Below are 11898 nucleotides of genomic sequence, written 5' to 3'. Positions count from 1 at the left end.
CCTGTCTGCCAGTCTCACCAAGGCCATTGTAATGTAAAAGGTAGCTGCCGGGTAGTCCAGACTGGGTGGGGAATGGGAAAACGGGGGCCACAGAACCTCAAGAAAAAGTAAACCCAACAATTACATATTTCTGAGTTCACTGCGTTTCCATCTTTTCAAATCAAAGATGCACCTGAGGCTACCTCAGGTGATTGAACCTTCCACTTAGAACAATTAATTTCTTGATTTAAGACCTCTTAGGGTCTCAAAATCGAGCTGGTGCTGGCGGAAACTTCAACCTGGTAGCTCTGTTTTCCTCTTCAAGTCCCCCTAAGGTCACAATAAGACACATATTGTATGTCGCTAAGGTGTCAGTTGATATTAAAACTAGTACTTGTTTTCAAGGCCCTCTTACCGTTTTTTAGCTTTCAGAGAGACAGACAAGTCTTTCCCCCAGGACTGTTGTCTCCTTTTTAACAAAAGCCAGAGGAAAGGAGCGGCAGCCTGCTGACCTGCTGACTTTATGCCCTGCAGGTAACTATGCTTCTGCCATCAGTATGGGAAATTTGTAAGTAGTTTCTATATACACCTTGCTGGATAGACTCTTGGCTCAGTTTCCTCCTCTGTACCTCTTCCTGTGTGGCTGTAAAAGGTAAAGAAAATAAAGAGCTAAATCTTCATAATAGCTGACAACATCAGTGATCTACAAATGGGGGCTGTTAAGAGAAATTCTATCTTTATCCTACGTTCACGATCTCCAAGTTTGAAATTGCCTTTCGTTGTGATTATTATTTTAATCCAGTGAACAACATGATAGATTGAGAGCACCCGCTTCTAATTTTATCTCGGACATTCCTAGATGTAAAATAATGAAATTTCTTGACTTGTAAACCAACCCAGCTGAAAAGAGGGAGGTCAAGAAGAACATCCCCTAAGCAAATGATATTCCTGTAAATGGTCTTGCCAAAGCGTTTGTGACAAGTTCCTTTTAGAATCTGCGTTGGGCCCTCCTATCTCTTCTTCCTAAGCAAACCTCTTCTTCTGGCCTTTCTCCCCGCCCCCCTTCCCACCGCCTCCGCCCCTGCTCTTTTTTAAATCAACTTTTCTTTCTCTGGCCTGGCATTTCTGTCTTGACCTGCAACCCCACTCCATCCCTGCTCTCAAATTTGTTTTTTTGTTTTTTGTTTTTGTTTTTTCTGTATGTTTTCCAAAGAACCAGTTTTTATGGTTGGGTTTCAGCATGAACATATTTATAGACAAAGATAACAGTCTGCAGCTTTCAATTTTCCTCCCCACTCTTAAATTCAATATCCAAGAAACCTAAGATTTCTTCCTCTTTTCCAGTCTCCCACTCCTCCAAGTAAATCCTTAGCAAATTCCAATTGTATATTTTCCGGAGATGCAAGCCTGACTAATCCTCGCATGCACTCTCCTCCTTGGGTCTCCACCTAGAACTGCTTGCTTTGCTTCCACGAAAAGAGAGATTCGTTCTTAAGGATGCCAATTCGTGAGCATAGGAGGATTGCCGGGACCAAAGCACAGAGATCAATTCTTTGTAATCTTTTCTTTGTCTTCTCAGACCATCATTCTGGAAGGGAAAAGAGTAGGAACACAAGTGTCAAGGAGGAGGTGGGTGGAAATACATTGCGCTCAGGCAGACAGTCTGTCTCATTACAGAGTATGATTCCTTTAAAGGGGGAACGTGAGTGATGGATGGAGTGAACTAAACTTATTGCGGTAATCCTTTTGCAACGTCTACGTCTATCAGTCCATTGTGTTGGCTCACCTTAAACTAATACAATGCCATATGTCAATTACTTCTCAATAAAACTGGGGGGAAAGTAAATTAAAAAACAGAAAACTTGACTTCCTGGCTTTCAATTAGCACGGCTGGTAAATGAGTGCAGTCAAGGCCACCAAACACCTTAGTTTGCCCGCAGCTCTCTAAACCGCAGGTACCAGAAGCTTTGTTCTTTGCTGACGGGGGTCTTTGCCTGAAAACCTGGGCCAAATGCTCCCCCATCCCCCCACCTGTGTCTCATTGTATCTAGGGTCAGAGCCTCTGGAGTGAAAGACCAAAGGGAAGGGGGCTGGTAGCTAGAAGGCAAACTTACTACATTCTTTGCCCTGGAAAGCAATTTGAATAAGGTTGAGAGAATGCTTAGGAAGGTGTCAGAGACCTTGGATTTGTTGGGGTGTGGGCTGTGTGGGTGGAGGAGGGGTGTGTTACAAGGTGCTTAGAGTCCAGGGCTCAAATGCAAAAGTGATTTTAGATTTTGTTTTCCTAGGAGCATCAGCCAGAAGGGAGAAGAAAAAAAGAGCTAAATATTAAAAATGAAAAATATTTTTCAGAGAAGATTTATCCCTCACTTAAAGGTAAGAAATGCACATTAGGCAACATAATCTTTTAAGAGCACAGGTGTCCTAACTTTGCATCAGATTTTGCTGACCTGTCAGGATAAGGAGGAAGCGACAATCATCATGAATATTAATATAGGCTTCACTGCCCCTCGATTTGCAGGCATAGTGTACATATCAAATGTGGAATTATCAAATTTATTATTAATTTATCACTGGTGGGATCATCAGATTGGTTATTGATTTATCATTGTTTTTACCCTTCACCCATTGTCCATTTGCGTTTACTCGAGTGTATCCAAACTGAGAGGCATTCACCTGTTTTCACTTCATTCTCCTGTAAGTTTCTGCTCCTGCTTGTCTGTTCTTTACATTGTTTCACTCTACCTGATAAACCCAATCTTTAAGTCGCTGTTTCTTGTCCCTATGCGTACAAACATGTGTGTGTTTATAGATATATTTAGTGATTTTTAACATTTATTGGCTAGGAACTATTTATTTATTTATTGCTTATTCAACTAATAGTTCATGAGTGCCTATCATGTGCTGGAGAGAAAAGAAATAATTAAACAACATCTCCACTTTTGAGGAGCTAGCAGTTTAGTAAAGTAGATCAAAATAAACCAAAAAGACAGTTACAGTGTCATGTGATGAGTACCGAACATAAAAAAAACCCCAAAAACGACGTATGTACTAGATGCTAAGGGAGAACAAAGAAGGGAAGGTATGGCCAGGGAGGGGAATCAGAAAAGACTTCTTGGAGGATTTTCGACTGAGCCAAGATGGAAAAAATGTTGAGAGCGTAGGGAAGGGAATTCCAGCGAATGAATGCTTTTGTCAAAGGCGGTGTCAGTGTCTTAGAGAAAATAATGGGTCATTGGAAAACAGGGTTGAGAGACCTGAAAGGTAATGAAGTGACCACAAATAGTAAAACAAAAACAAAAGAAACTGCACATTGAGAATTAAATCTCCTTTCCTTAATTTATACTCTATTGATGTTCCACCTAATCTGTCTCTCTGTCTCCTTTATGGTTCTTCTCAACCACGCCACCCCCCCCCCCCCCGCCCGACATCTAAAAGTTAAGAGTGTACCAAAGCTTCGTTCTCAAACCTCTTTTCTTTCTCTCTCTCTCTTTCTTCCTTTTTAAAAAGATTTTATTTATTTGAGAGAGAGCGAGTGCGCACAAGTGGAGGGAGGGGCAGAGGGAGAAGCAGACTCCCCGCTGAGCAGGGAGCCCCGATGCGGGTCGGATCCCAGGACCCTGAGATAAGTCAGATGCTTAACCAACTGAGCCACCCAGACGGCCCCGCAACTATATGCTTTTGACCTTTAAATGTACGTCTTTACCCCAGACCTATTCCCCAAACTCAATCTCATATATTCAACTGCCTACCTAACATCCCCATTTGGATTTCTAAAAGGCATCACAAAATTAATATTTCAAATGAATATTGAAATATTAGATGGGTGCTTCCTATAGTGTTCTCCATCTTAGTGTATGACAATTCCATCTTTTTAGTTGCTCAGGTCAAAACCTTAATTCCAACTTTGTTGACTGTGCCTTCAAAATGTCTAGAATTCAGTTGCTTCTTTCTTTTAATCTTTTGTGTCCTCCAGTGTTTCTTTTTTCAATTCTTGGAGTGAGTTTTAATCCCATGAACTAGGGCTTGGAGAACCAGCAGAGTAGCAAGAAATGGTTATTTCTTTTAAAGAACATTTATATATTTTATTATTGCCTGCATCACAGGAGAGCTAGGGGCTTGAAATTACCTGTGACCTCTGGCAAGTGTGCCAACCCAAGCTGCATTTGACCTTTTCTGACATCTCCAAGATTACCACTCTTTCCGCATCACCATCTATCTATCCCTTGGATTATTCCAATAGCCTCCCAACGGGTCTCCCTGTTTGCACGCTAACCTTCCTATAATCTAGTCTCAAAGTACTGGCCAGAATGAATTTTGTGAAGACAAGTCCTATCAAGCTATTCCTTTGCTCAAAATCCTCTTTCGGTGTTCTCACATTTAGAGTAACAAGGCGAAGCTGGATTACCTGAACCCTTTTGTGGCCTTGTACTTAACTTCCATCCTGTCACCTTGTGTTCTCCTCCACCCTCATGAAACTGCCTCCTTGCTGATCCTGGAACACGCCAGAAAATCTCCTGAATCAGGGCTTTTGCTATCACTCTTACCTCTCGCTGATCTGTTCTCCCCCAGAAATATATCTGGGTTGATCTCTCACCTCCTTTACATCTTTATTTTTTTTTTAAGGTTTTATTTATCTGAGAGAGAAAGAGAGCGTGAGAGCGTGCATGAGAGAGAGCACGGGTGAGAGAGGGAGCGCATGAGAGAGCGAGCACAAGTGGGGGAGGGGCAGAGGGAGAGAGAGAAGCAGGCTCTCCGATGAGCAAGGAGCCCGAAGTGGGGCTTGATCCCAGGACCCTGGGATCATGACCTGAGCCAAAGGCAGACGCTTAACCGACTGAGCCACCCAGGCACCCTCCTTTCCATCTTTAATATTACCTTCTCAATAATGTCTCCCACTCCCTATCATTTTCCTCTTGATTTTTCTTTATAACTCTTGTCACCATCTTGCACAATATATATTATCTATCATCTATCTATATCTTCTATCGTCTATCATCTTCTATTTCCCTACAACCAAAATATAAGCTAAGGGGTGCCTGGCTGGCTCAGTGGGAAGTGTGTGTGACTCTTGATCTCAGGGTCATGAGTTTGAGCCCCATGTTGGGTCTACATAGAGATTGCTAAAATAAATAAACTTTAAAAAAATTGTTAAAATATAAGCTATGTGATGGGGCTCTGGCTGGCTCAGTCATCAGAGCATGTGACTCTTGATCTCGGGTTGTGAGTTCAAGCCCCATGTTGGGTGTAGAGTTTACTGAAATAAATAATAAAAACTTAAAAAAATAAAAATCCTATATATATATATATATAAGCTACGTGAGGGCAATTATTTTCATTTTTGCCAGTTTTGTTCAGTGTAGTATTCCTACCCCTAGAAGAGTGTGGACCGTAGGCCGCCATCATCAGCATCACCTGTGAGCTTGTTCGGGCCATAAATGGGTGGGCTTTACCACAGAACTACTGAATAGTAACCTCTGGTGGGGGTGACTGGGGATCTGTTTAAAAAGTTCTCCAGGGGCACCTGAGTGGTTCAGTCAGTTAAGCGTCTGCCTTCAGCTCAGGTCGTGATCCCAGAGGCCTGGGATCGAGCCCCACGTCAGGCTCCATGCTCAGCGGGGAGCCTGCTTCTCCCTCTGCCTGCCACTGCCCCTGCTTGTGTTCTCTCTCGCTCTCTCGCTCCCTCTCTATCTCAAACAAATAAAATCTTTTTAAAAATTTTTTTTAAAAATAAAAAATAAAATAAAAAGTTCTCCAAGTGGAGCACCTGGTAGCTCAGTCGGTTGAGTGTCCGACTCTTGATTTGGGCTCTAGGTCATGATCTCAGGGTAGTGAGATTGAGCCCCAGGTCCACTCTGCACTGAGTGTGGAGTCCACTTGTCCCTCTCCCTCTGCAGCGCCCCCCTTTCTCCCTCTCAAGTAAATAAATAAAATCTTTTAAAAAAAGTTCTCCAGGTGATTCTTTAGCATGCCTTTGTTTAAAAACTGTCTAGAAAGGCACTAGGAAGATAGTAGATATTTGATCATTATTTGTTGATGAAGGAATGGGTTTAAATGAGACCTAGGACTTTGTAAGCAAATAGAGTGTAGGAGCCATTTCCTTACATTTAAATATTAAATTGCATTTCAAATGTAATATACAAAATAATCTTTAAAAAGCAACAATGCTCTTTGCCTCAAGTCCGCTAAATTAATTCAGTGAGCCTGAAGCTCTTCTAATCTTTCTGGCCCCTCTGGGAGATAGATTACTCTCAATTTACCTGTGTTATCAAGATGAACCACACAACCATCAAAGCTGCTGCGATAGAGATTACAAAAGCATATTCTCCGCTTACTTTGCCTGTTACAGATATAAGAGCAAAACCACACCTTTTTTCCCCTAAAAGAAACTTATTATAAAAATCTTCACACATGGGGCACCTGGGTGGCTCAGTCGTTAAGCGTCTGCCTTCGGCTCAGGTCATGATCCCAGGGTCCTGGGATCGAGCCCCGTGTCGGGCTCCCTGCTCGGCGGGAAGCCTGCTTCTCCCTCTCCCGCTCCCCCTGCTTGTGTTCCCTCTCTCGCTGTTTCTCTCTCTGTTAAAAAATAAATAAAATCTTTAAAAAAAAAAAAAAAATCTTCACACTTACATAGTGGTCAATATGCTAAACCCTCCTAATGTATCTGTCATCCAGTTCAAATAATTTATTCATGGCCACTCTTGGTTCATCAATGACTTTACCATGAGCACAAGTTTTGAAGTTCAGTAAAAAATCCACCCAATAAAATATGTGAGACATCATTGACCCCTTTTTCCACCATCCAAACTTCTATTCAGCTCTGTCTATAATAGCTCTGTCACAATAATCTTACTTTCCAACACTTCTCCAGGCTGCCATCTGAATGTTGAACACCACTCCCTTGATCCTCGTTCAGATACCATCTCTTGCCCAGACCTCTGTACACTTCCAGTAAGCCTTCCACAGACTGAACCAACTGTGTACCAGAGTGATCTTTCTTTCTTTTTTTTTTTAAAGATTTATTTATTTATTTGAGAGAGCGAGAATGAGAGAGAGTACATGAGAGGGGGGAGAGTCAGAGGGAGAAGCAGGCTCCTCGCTGAGCAGGGAGCCCGATGCGGGACTCGATCCCGGGACTCCAGGATCATGACCTGAGCCGAAGGCAGTTGCTTAATCAACTGAGCCACCCAGGCGCCCCTCTTTCTTTCTTTTTTTTTAGATTTTATTTATTAGAGTGAGAGAGCGCACAAGCAGGGGGAGGGGCAGGGGAGAGGGAGAGGCAGACTCCCCGCTGAGCAGGGAGCCCTCACACGGGCCTGATGCAAGCCTGATCTGACTGACGCGAGCCCGACGCTCCATGCCAGGATCATGACCTGAGCGGAAGGCAGACACTCAACCAACTGAGCCACGCAGGAGCGCCTGGAGTGATCTGCTTTCAGTTCAGCCCCACCATCCCTCTGCTTAAGTGTTGTCGAAGGAAGCGCACTCTCTGCCTGCCTCTCAAGGCTGCCCTGAGCTTTGGCAAATTGCTGTACCCAAACAATCCTCTCTTTCCTGAATGCTTTGCCCCCCTTTCTTTGGTTCATTTTTAGTTATCTTTTTTTTTTTTTTTTTAAGATTTCTCCCCCCTCCTTAGTTATCTTTTAAGACATGGATCAGGTGTCACCTTCCACAGTCCCCTTCTCCCAGTGAATTAAGTGTTTCCCTTCTGTGTCTAAATCTCCCCACAGCAGTGGTCACTGTGCATTTTAGTTATAAGTATTTGTGTTTGGAATAATAACTCTTTCAAGGCCTCGTTTGTTACTATAACCTAATGCCGTGTTATTCGAAGTATAGTCCTTTCTGGCAACATCAGCATCACCTGAGAGCTTGTTAGAAATCGAAATCATGGGCTCGATGTTAACCCCAGACCTAGTGAATCAGAATCTCTGGGAGTGGGACCCAAGAATCTGTCTTTTAGGAATCTGTAATTCTTGTGCATCCTGAAGTTTGAGAACTATTGCTCTTAGAATACAGTGCTTAGCTGTAGCAAAAAAACAAAAACAAAAAAAACCTCAATACATATTTATTGAATTAATGAATTGGCTCTTGTGTTTAAAACACTGATATTCAGAAAATTGGGGAATTACAAGAATTCTCAAAAAGAAAAAAATCCCCAAAGAACAACTTCCCTGTGATCCTGTTTTGTATTTGTCAAAGTTTAACTAAAGGCTTTTACTATTTAAGAACTAAATTATTATGTGTAGCAAATTCTAAAGTCTCCCTGTGGAGACTTCCAAGGGTAAACTGAATTGTCAAAGAGCCCTTGACCCTGAGCAACACTATTGATATCAAGGCGTTACGCCCTCTTTCCCACCCTACCCTCAGGGGATCTTTGACCCAATGTAAAAAGGGATTCCTTTTTCACCCCTATTTGGACAAGCCTCCAGGGAGGGGAGGAGCACCTAGGAACGTCTACCAACATTTAGCAAAGTATAATATTGCCCTGGAACAATGTGATATAATTGGCCCCGAAGAGAACAGGCTCCATGGTTTCTCAGTAGGTGCCAGAGCAGGAGAAAGAACTTGGAAAAAGTAGGTGGTGGGAGGGGCTAAGGCAAGTGGGGGAGTGTTTGGGGGGGTGGATAAGGGAAAAATCTAGCACCTTAGTTGTTGCTCTAATTAGCTGGTAGTGGGATGAAATAAAGCTGATGACCCTCGAAATACCACACCTAAATATTTTACTTCACATCCGAGTATTCTAATATTATAAAAGGAATAGAGGAAGAGGGAACAAGAGGGTCCTGCCTTCCAGGAGTAAATACTTTTTTTTTTTTAAAGATTTTATTTATTTGTCAGAGAGAGAGAGAGCACAAGCAGAGGGGAACAGCTGGCAGAGGGAGAAGCAGATTCCCTGCTGAGCAAGAAGCCCTATGCGGAGCTCGATCCCAGGGCCCTGGGATCATGACCTGAGCTGAAGGCAGACACTTAACCCACTGAGCCACCCAGGCGCCCCCAGGAATAAATAAATTTAATTGTGTAAGAGTTAAAAGCTAAGGCAAATAGTGTGATGTTGAAAAAGGAATTCTTTTTTTTTTTTAAGATTTTATTTATTTTTTTAAGTAATATCTATGCCCAACATGGGGCTCGAACTCACAACCCCAAGAGTTGCATGCCCTTCCGACTGAGCCAGTCAGGCGCCATAGGAATTCAAATTTAAGGAAGCATTTGTTGAATGTACTATTGAGGGTTACAGCCAGAAGATGAGGCAAAGCTATTTTTTAAAATTAAAATTGAGAAATAATTTGCATATAATGAACAAATCTCAAGTTGTACAGCTTGACGAATTCTTTACTTATGTACACAAATCAAATAACAGCCACCCAAATGAAGAGAGAAGCCACTTCCAACACCCAGGGAGGCCAGATTGCATTTTTTTTAAATGCTCAGAATCTCAAAACCCAATGTTCCTTAGACCATTGTCAATTTCTTTTATGTTTCAGACATGAAGTAAGACAGCCTGAATTTTTATTAAAAAAAAATTTTTTTTTTTTAAGTAGCTCCATGCCCAACATTGGGCTTGAACTCAGGACCCGGACAACAGGAGTTGCATGCTGTAGGGACTGAGCCAGCCAGGTGCTCCCGCCAGCCTGATTCTACCCAGTTGCTATGTGACAAGTGGTTTCACATTTCTATGCCTCAGTTTCCTTCATATGAGTAAGAAGAAGTGAGAATTATCATACATACAAACTGATCAGATGTGGACATGGCATATTGGAAACACTCCATAAATGCCACTTTATTTTTTCTATGCAAGTTATATTTTAGGGAATCCATTAATTTATTCACTCAACACATATCTATTAAGCATGTCTGAAATGTCAAGTGCTAGGAGAAAGAAACGAATTATGCATGCTTCCTGTACCAAAACATTTTATAATGTAGTATAGAAAAGAAGCCATGTGAACGGATGAGTGCCTTAAGATATTACGGAACTGTGGTGTGAGTGTGTGCAAGATACAGCGGGAGTAGAAAGGAGGGACTCCTATCTTGGAGGGAAATCAGTTAAGAGTATCAAATATCATCATACCCTGCAGCTGTCAGCTCCCTCAGGGTCTGGCCCAGAAGCGGTGTAAGCTGAACCGCTACGGCTGCAGGCTGCTGCACGCCCTGGGCCATATCCCCTTGCCGACCTCTGCGCTCTTCCTCTGTCCTCACCGCCTCTGAAACCGCTGGTGGTGTTCGTCCTCCGCGGTCTCCGCGCCAGCATGAGGACCCAGTGTGCCCGCATCAGCGAGAAATACGGCCACACACACCCTTCTGCAGGAGAACTTCGTGATGAAAAGGAAGAACCCAGATTCACAGGGCGGTGAACTCATTGAAAAGTACATTACAGAGGCGCCTGGGTGGCTCAGTCGTTAATCGTCTGCCTTCGGCTCAGGTCATGATCCCGGGGTCCTGGGATCGAGCCCCGTGGTCCTGGGATCGAGCCCCGCACAGGGCTCCCTGCTCAGCGGGAAGCCTGCTTCTCCCCCTCCCACTCCCCCTACTTGTGTTCCTTCTCTGGCTGCCTCTCTCTGTCAAATAAACAAATAAATAATCTTTAAAAAAAAAAAAAAAGAAGTACATTAAAGATGGAAAGATTTTGCCGGTTGAAAGAACCATCAGTTTGTTAAAGAGGGAAAGGGATCCGATGCTGGCTGCCCATGCTCAGAATAGATTCCTGATTGAGGGGTTTCCAAGAAATCAAAGACCACCTTCAAGGTTGGGACAAGACCATGGGTGGGAAGGTAGGTTGTAGCTTTTGTTCTGTGTTTTGGCTGTAATAATGAGATCTGTATTGAAGGATGTCTTGGGAGGAGAAAGAAAAGTGGTAGAAGTGATGACAACAGAGAGAGTTTGGAAAAGAGAATTCAGAACTATATTCAGTCAACAAAGCCAATTATTGACTTACATGAAGAAATGGGGAAAGTCAAGCAAATGCATGCCTTTAAGTCTGTTAAGTTGTTGTTGTTGTATTAATATTTATTTATTTAAGTAATCTCTACACCCAGCATGGGACTCAAGCTCCGGAACAAGAGTCCCATGGTCTTCCCACTGAGCCAGCCAGGTGCCCCATAGGAGTGTCTTTTTTTCTATTTTTTTCTTTGTTTTTTAAGATTTTTATTTATTTGAGAGAGAGCCAGAGAGAGCACAAGCAGGGGGAGCAGCAGAGAGAGAGGGAGAAGCAGACTCCATGCTGAGCAGGGAGCCTGATGTGGGGCTCGATCCCAGGACTCTGGGATCAGGACCTGAGCCAAAGGCAGACACTGAACTGACTGAGCCACCCAGGTGCCCCTTTATTCTTTTTTTTTTTTTTTTTAAGATTTTATTTTTAAGGAATCTCTACAAACAAGGTGGGACTCGAACTTACAGCTCTGAGATCAAGAGTTGCAGGCTCTGGGACCCCTGGGTGGCTCAGTCAGTTAAACGTCTGCCTTCTGCTCAGGTCACCATCCCAGAGTCCTGGGATCGAGCCCCATACTGGACTCCCTGCTCAGCATGGAGTCTGCTTCTCCCTCTGCTTAACTCTCTCAACTCTGACAAATAAATAAAATCTTAAAAAAAAAAAAAAAAAAGAGTTGCGTGCTCTACGTACTGAGCCAGCCAGGCACTCCTACTGATGAAGTTTTTGATGAAGTTGTGAAGATTTTTGTTTGACAAAAAAGGCTAGCTCTAAAGCTGAAAGCATCCTTGAAATCATGCTTGAATATTGCTTTGATGGCTGCTATTTCAACCCCCCCTTTTTAAAAAATTTTTTTAAAGATTTTATTTGTTTATTTGACAGAGCGTGCGAGCACAAGCAGGGGGAGCAACAGAGAGAGAGAGGGAGAAGCAGAATCCATGCTCAGCGGGGAGCCCAATGCGGGGCTCGATCCCAGGACCTTGGGATCATGACCT

At 43.1% G+C, this 11898-nt stretch overlaps 1 pseudogene; it reads left to right on the top strand.

Annotated features, from left to right (window-relative positions):
* The first annotated feature begins 9463 nt into the window (after positions 1-9463).
* On the top strand, positions 9464-10980 carry LOC110580764 (annotated as a pseudogene).
* The last annotated feature ends 918 nt before the right edge of the window (positions 10981-11898 follow it).

This window comes from Neomonachus schauinslandi, chromosome 5 (genome assembly GCF_002201575.2).
Source record: "Neomonachus schauinslandi chromosome 5, ASM220157v2, whole genome shotgun sequence".
Lineage (NCBI taxonomy): Eukaryota > Metazoa > Chordata > Mammalia > Carnivora > Phocidae > Neomonachus > Neomonachus schauinslandi.
Note: the sequence above shows the minus strand (reverse complement) of the source record. Positions and strands in the feature narration are given on the sequence as shown.